Source organism: Azolla caroliniana, unplaced genomic scaffold (assembly GCF_043228905.1).
Source record: "Azolla caroliniana isolate FFs.n. ecotype wild unplaced genomic scaffold, voAzoCaro1.0.p SCAF_12, whole genome shotgun sequence".
Classification (NCBI taxonomy): Eukaryota; Viridiplantae; Streptophyta; class Polypodiopsida; order Salviniales; family Salviniaceae; genus Azolla; species Azolla caroliniana.
Genome location: NW_028230447.1, coordinates 8,322,603 through 8,330,168, shown reverse-complemented (window position 1 = coordinate 8,330,168; position 7,566 = coordinate 8,322,603).

The following is a 7,566-nucleotide window of genomic DNA, read 5'->3' as shown; positions in this document are numbered from 1 at the left end:
AGAGAGAGAGAGAGAGAGAGAGAGAGAGAGAGAGAGAGAGAGAGAGACTGAGTGCTGCAAATCTATTACAAAGAATGCTTAATGCTCAATACAAACAATAGTGCTCAAATGCACTTTATATATACAAGCCCATATGATAGGGTTGTCATGAACTACTGACATGTACTTCAAAGCTCTTAAAAGAGCCTCTGACACTAACTGCCTATATTAGGCCTATTTACTAGAATAGGTCTAATCGACACATGTGACATTCCGGATCGGTTTCCACAGTCGCTCCGTCATCCGGTCTGGATCCAACATCTGGTTTGTCATCCAAATCCGGTATCTGGCTTCTTCAGCCTATCCGGCATCCGGTCCGAAACCCAGTACGGAGCTTAGGCTTATCAACCTAAGTTGGCCTAGCCAACCGGATTGATTCCGGTCTGGTCTACCTGTTGGTCTAGCCACTGGCCCATGTTGAGCTTGCTCGCTCAACACATTACATAAATCATAATTGTAGTTTTAGCACTTTGTATCCAAATTCAGTACCAGTTTCATAATATTGTGTGTGCAAAGGTAGAAAAGTGCAAAAACTTGAAGTTTTAGAGTTCAGTACTCTGGTCAAAGTAACATTGGAAGAAATAGTTTTTCAATTTTCTAAATCTCCCTTGTGAATAGCTTTCTCACAAAATTGTGGAAAAGAAAAAACTTTTGTCCTGAATTTTCATAAAAGTTTAACACCATTGTGGTTCATGTAAATTATATTTGTATAGGGATGCAAACATTAAGACAACAAGAAGCTTAAGTAAAATCATAAGAGTTATCCATTAGAACTATTTGTAGTTTTAGCAAACTTTATCTCCTCGCTCATAGAAAATGGAGCCCTCACTATCAATGTTGTAATGTGGTATATCATAGGGAGAAAAATGCAAAAATGTCATCTATAACATAGGCTTGAACTTGATTCAAATTGTAACAGTTTGATATTAGAACAATAAGGTTGAGGGTTCAAAACTTCTTACATAATCTCTTTTAATCTTGAGGTTCAAAAATCATAAAAATTATGTATATTCAATTCATTTTCCCTAAACATATTGTAATGAACGGGACTTATAAACGCAATAGAGATTTAATATAAACTGTCTATCGAGAATTTACTTGGTTTTAGAATAATTATAAACATGTAATGCACAAGACTTAAAACCACATTAACAAATTCCCACCCAAGATGGCATGTCATCTGGAGAATAGGGTAACGAACTCCATCTTGCAGGCATGGTGTCACATGTGACAACATTTGGTCAAACACATCACGGAGACACTAATCGAATGGACTAGACAACCATTATTTTGGAAGCCACGGGTGCGAACAAGTGACGACATGATGATAGGGCAGCTCAAGGACTTGGCATTGTCACGAAAATCTGCTAATAAATGCGGATCATGAGGCGGAACCACTAGGGTTTTGAACCGAAAGGATTTAGGGCTCAATGATTAATGCACTTTAATTTTAGAGACAAGAAATTTCTCTTGAATAAGAGTATGAGAGTATGAGAGATCGAATAATACTTAATTATATATGTATGCGCAAGTAAATCTTCGATTAAGAAAGTATGAGAGATTAAATAATACTTAATTATGATTATAAGTAAGCAAAGCTTAGAGTATGAGAGAGGAAACATGACACTTTTTTTATTACTCCATTGATCAATCTAATGCCCCTTTTTATGGGACCTATTTTGTTACATGTTTTTTTTTTCCCCCGTCTTCTTGCTAAGAATATGCTCTTATTTATAGGTTTTCTATTGCTTGCTTTTTTTCCCTAAAAACAAATGTGTCTATGTGAGGAGTTTTTTATTTTTATCACTATTTCTCTTTTGTAATCTCAAATTTAAAAAGCAAGATATTTCGGGAAAACTCTCCCTTTGAGCTTTCTTATGGATCTTTTCAATTGAAATTTGGATATCCACGCGTTGTTTTTTTTGCCCTACTTTTTTCTTCGTCTACTACTTTTGAAAAATGCTTCTAACTTTATATCCCTTCAAGTTCCTTCCTTCTTTGAGTCTTCCATATCATGCTTTGTTCTTAAACATCTTAGCATCCAACGTATTCCTCACGAACAAAGCTAACTTCACAAAATTGATGTTTACCTTGCATGAGTTTATCTTTGTGGCACTTCTGGGTTATTTGTACTACTATTTTATTTCCTATCCAGGGTGGTTTCACGCATTGTGTCGAAAACATCATATGACAACGTGGGGAAAGTTGGCGCAAACAAGGCTCCATTCTATAGGCAATTGGAGACGCACGGTGGGTCCAAGAGGGACGAGGGAGGACCAAGTCGCTCCCATCAAGGGAGTTAAGAAAATGAGGAGATTGATTGTAGAGGTTGTTGACAGGGTTTTGGTGGGGGATGCGAGAGGAGATTCGTGGGTCTCTTTGATAAGGTTGGAACGGTTAATTTACTGAAAGGCATAAGCGAATTTGGAGGGGCTACATTATTTGGGGAGAGCCAAAGTAGTGGCACCTGACACCCAATCCAAGTGGTGGCGTAGGCTGACAACAATTGGAAGACACACTGACATTGCTAAGGTGGAACCCACTGGAAGTTGTGGGTCTACGACAATCACTCCATCGGGGACCTAGAATGGGACCCAAGGGAGTTGAGGTGGAAACACAGTGGCAAACTACGCCACTTCTTCGATTACAACACTAAATTAGCCTGAGCTATACAATTGCAGTAGGAAGGTCCCCTACACAATGGTTGGCAGACATTGGAAGAGATATAAAGATGAGGCTTAGCTACCCTCATAAGGACATTACGTTGGAAGCCTATTATCTTAGACACCGGTGGTGCGGGCTAGGCTTCCGTCTCAACGATCGTGTTACCTCTTCCAAGATATTAGTCATCCTAATATCCAACGGTATGGGACGTCGATGGTAGGTTGGCTATGTCGAGATCATAGCTCGAGGGTGGTCGGGTGGAACGGGTTCTTGTATCCAATCTATTTTCCTTCTTTTTACTTTATTTAGGTCTATTGATTAGTAATAGACTCTTAATAGTGTTATCAGAGCATGGATTGTAACTTGAAGAAGGACGGCTTTTTCTCACTCGTGCAGATAGCCATCCAAATTGACCCGTATTTTTGAGCTAACCCACCAAGGCAGATTTGCACCATCTCGTCTTCGTCCACAGTCACGTTGATGGACAATGGGCTGGCTAAAGTACTAACAAGTACTTCAATACTCATCAATGAGCCACTGACGCTAATGCCTACAATATACCTATTTACTAAAATAAGTATATAGCTACTAATGGCCTATTGGCCTCCAGTCGACCCGACCAGCTGGTTCAGCTTATGGCTTCTTCAGTTGATCCGGGCCTAGTTGATTGGCCTGTGTCCGATTTGGCTTCCAGCTTCTCCTGTCAACTGACCCATGTTGAGCTTGTCACTCAACAATTATGCCCTCTCCCTCATTCGTAATTGCTTGTACATTATAATAGGTTTCCTTGTCAATTCTCGTATTGCCACAATGGACTAGAACACACATCATGAGTTTATTTTGATCAATGATATATATCTCAAAGGGAACTTTGTTTCAATTCTCACCCCAAGTAGACATACTTGCATACATCTTCACATCAAGCTCATATAATAAGGTCTAGCTAATGTAATTGCATTTGACGGTAGAAAGGGATTGTGTTAGTGGATTAAATGGGATGTTTTTTTCTTATTGTACTCAATAATGTCTTTATGGAGTAGAAGTTGACGAGTAAACCTTTCACATTTCAATCTTATTGCATGTCTTGAAGAGGCATCATTTGTAAACTGGTTTTGACACAAATTTTGGGGTCTTTTAGAGGGCTCTCTAAGCAATTCCACCAAATCTCTCTTATTATGCGAATAAATGTAAGATTCTCTCGTTAATTACACATTAATAAAAGTTTCAAGAGTGGAGTGGAAGCATCACAAGATACTTGTATTTCAAAATTGTGTACAACTTGAAAAGTCTAGTGGTGACGGAAACACTTGAAACAATTGTTAAGGACATGAATAGATTGCCGAGAAGGATTAAATTGAAGAAGACATTCTCGTAAATTGGCGCTATGATGATACATTGAAGAATGAGTGATGTACTTTACAATGCATCATGATTGCATGAATATTGCACCATTTCAAAAAATCCTCAGTTAAAATGTGTATATTTTCATGGCTTTACTAATATATATTCCCATGTAATGTAGGAGCTTAACCAAATTGGATACGTTGATTTCCCTTTATATACTAAAAGGTCCTTCCAAAGGTCAAACAATTTCCAAGTGTTTTCTCTTTGAGACTAGGTTAGTGTGAGGTATTAGGACATTGGTAGGGGCAAAACCCAAGTGGTTTAGTCCATTTAGGAGACATGCTACAAAAGTTGATGGTGTGCCACTTGCCATGTAATATATATACCATATGCTAATATGCAATCATGCTACTTTTGTAAGAGCTTGACCCATCCTATCATATTCGAGTTATCTCAATGTCGATCTTACTCTCATTCTTAATCATGATCTTAATATACTCTCACGATTGCAATGAAGAAGGAAATAAAGACAACCTTCACAAAGTTCCGTAAGCAAGCTAAGTTATTGTCAAGTTTCTAGCTAATTCTTGTTTCACTATAACTCCATATTCACTTCGAATTTGGTCATGTGAGCACTCAAAAAACTAAGAACATATACTCTCTAGCAATTCGTCAAATTGACACTTTTTGAGCTTATAAATTAGCATATTTCACCTATTCATTATTATAATATTCTAAATTGGCTCTAAAAATCTAATATAATGTTTATATTTAACCATTCGTTCTTATTAACACAAAACATTTGCTGTAAATGTTGACCATAGAACATATGTGCTACATTATTCCCTTCTTTAGTAACATTTTAGTTGGAATTAGAAATTGAAAACATGTTCACATAATCCTTAGGCATTCATGTCAATTATAATATTTCATTGATCTTATTAGGACTAATTGAGTTATTAAAAAATTGTTAGTTCATATATCACATGTTATTCTATAGAATCATATTGAACCCTTATTTGGTATTGCTTCAACCGTTAATCAAGGTCATCTCAATATCAACTAATTACAAAGAGAGGAAACTTATTCATACTCGCACATGCCAATAACATATACTCTCTTAAAAAACATGGCCTTGCGAAGCATATTAAAATTGCACTCAATATGTTATTAAATCTTGAGTTAATACAATTACCTTGAAAACATCATGACAAATGTTCAAAATTCTCAACCAAATTACAACTTTTAAATCGTTGTTAATCCATTATTCTAAAATCTTATCTCACGCAAACATGAAACAGATGGAAGTGTTGGACAAATGATGGGTTTTCTGATCTTGTAGCAAATGTAGAGATTAAATTTTTGTGGTCATTGTCTAAATTTAGTTGAGGTAGCATGTAGGTTATGGACCATAAAAAACAATAGAACATTTTCTCATCAAGTGTCTTACATTCATTCAATATATGTACACACATATATATATTCACATCAAAGAAGGCTATGAAGGGAGGGGCATCCTCCCTATGTAATAGTAATTTTTTCACAAAAGGAATCTTGCTACACCTTCTAATGCCTAGGTTAGGTTAGGGATCTTCCAAGGTAGTTGTCTCAATCGGTTAGTATCTCTATTCTTTTCAATATTTCCCGTTTCTATTAGATTGCCAAGGTGCGTGAATCCACATAAAGCCATGCTCTGTGCTATGAAAGCTAGTGGGACTCCACCTAATGTTGAGTTAACTACACATGATTGTTAGCTGGGCCTAGTAATTGTTGGATCACACACTCTTGAATAATTAGTTATCTATTTTCCTAGCGGATGATTTGCAATTGCCGTTATTTTATCCACAAGGTGATTGAAAAACTAGATGGCCATTACTAATATCGTGCATTTTGATTTGGGAGAGAAAATATTAGTAATGAGCATCTACGTCTATGTGCATCTTTCTTTGCTCTGCTTTGAGGTTAATATACTTTTGTCAAATCAAAGACGTCGGCTAGCCTGTCAATACAAATCTATGAGGTGAAGGTCGAAGTGAGAATTTAGACTAATACCTCAAGTTTTATGGGACAGTTATATTGTGGTAATAGAGCTATAGTGACACAAGGAGACAACACAAAGAGAGAAAGCAATGTGATACATGCATCTTGGACAACATCGATTCAATACCGGACATATTACGAAGGAGTAGGTAGAGGGAGGGGGAGGGGGGGGGGGGGCTAAAACTTAGGGTTTGTAGGATCCATAATCATAAGAGCATAGATAGATAGATAGCCCTAGAAGGTAGGGACACTCTATGAGATATATAACATAACTACTACGAAAACTTAGGGTTTGGGAACCATGCCATTATCCATGGTTTTATTTTTGACATGCGTACACATATAAATACACTATAAATACATAAATGATAATACATGTTATTACCATAACATGTCTATGTGAGCTGTATATAATATATATATATATATATATATATATAATATAGATGTACATAGAGTGACTAGTCACTCACTTGTGTGTGAGTCCCTCCCTCCCTCCCTAGGAAGTGTGATTGTGTGTTCTTTCTAAATATATACAATCATGTACAAATACATACATACGCGGTATGATACGATACACAAACTGGGGGGAGCGTATATATACGCGTACATGAATACGTATATACGTACCATCCAAAATTCAAAACAACATCGTCCTACGCGTATGCAATGATAATACACACACACACACACATGCAGAGGATAGAGAGAGAGAGAGAGAGAGAGAGAGTATATGTATGTATGTATGTATGTATGTATGTATGTATGTGATAGCCCCCATCCGTAGTGCCTATCCTATATCCTCTCTCTAGGCCCTAGTGAGAGGAAATAAACAACAAACAAAAAAACAAACTATTTAATACATGTTGCGCATAGGTTAGAATAGGGCGTTATATTATTATTACTTTTATCACTATTTATTATTATTATTATTATTTATCGCTGGAAGGAAGGGCTGTTATTTTTTCAGTTGGATTATTATTTTCTAAAATTTCTGCATTTATTTATTTGTTTATAATATCCTCTTTTCGTTTTATTTTTTTTGGAAAAGAAGAAAAGCGAAAGAACGAAAGAGATGCAGGAAGACGAAGAAAAGAAGAAGGAGACAGCGCAATTAATAATAATGAAAAGGATTTTTAATTTTAAAAAGTCCAATTTTGTTTTTTCAACCAGGAAGAAAATAATAGAATAAATATACGGAGAAAGAAATAATAATATCGCATTTTGTTTTTTTTTGGGGTAACAAATAACATACATAAATTAAAAATAATTAGAATTTAAGGGCCGCGAAAAAATAATTAGAACTTAGCAGAGAACAAGAAGAAATTAATAAATAAATATTAAAAGAGGCAAAAAACAGACTAAATTTTAAATAAAAATACATTTTCGTTTTTTTTAATCAATTAAAAAGAAACAATCAGATATTAGAAAAAGCAAAATAAGATTCAAAAAATAAGAAAATAAATGTGTGAATAAAGA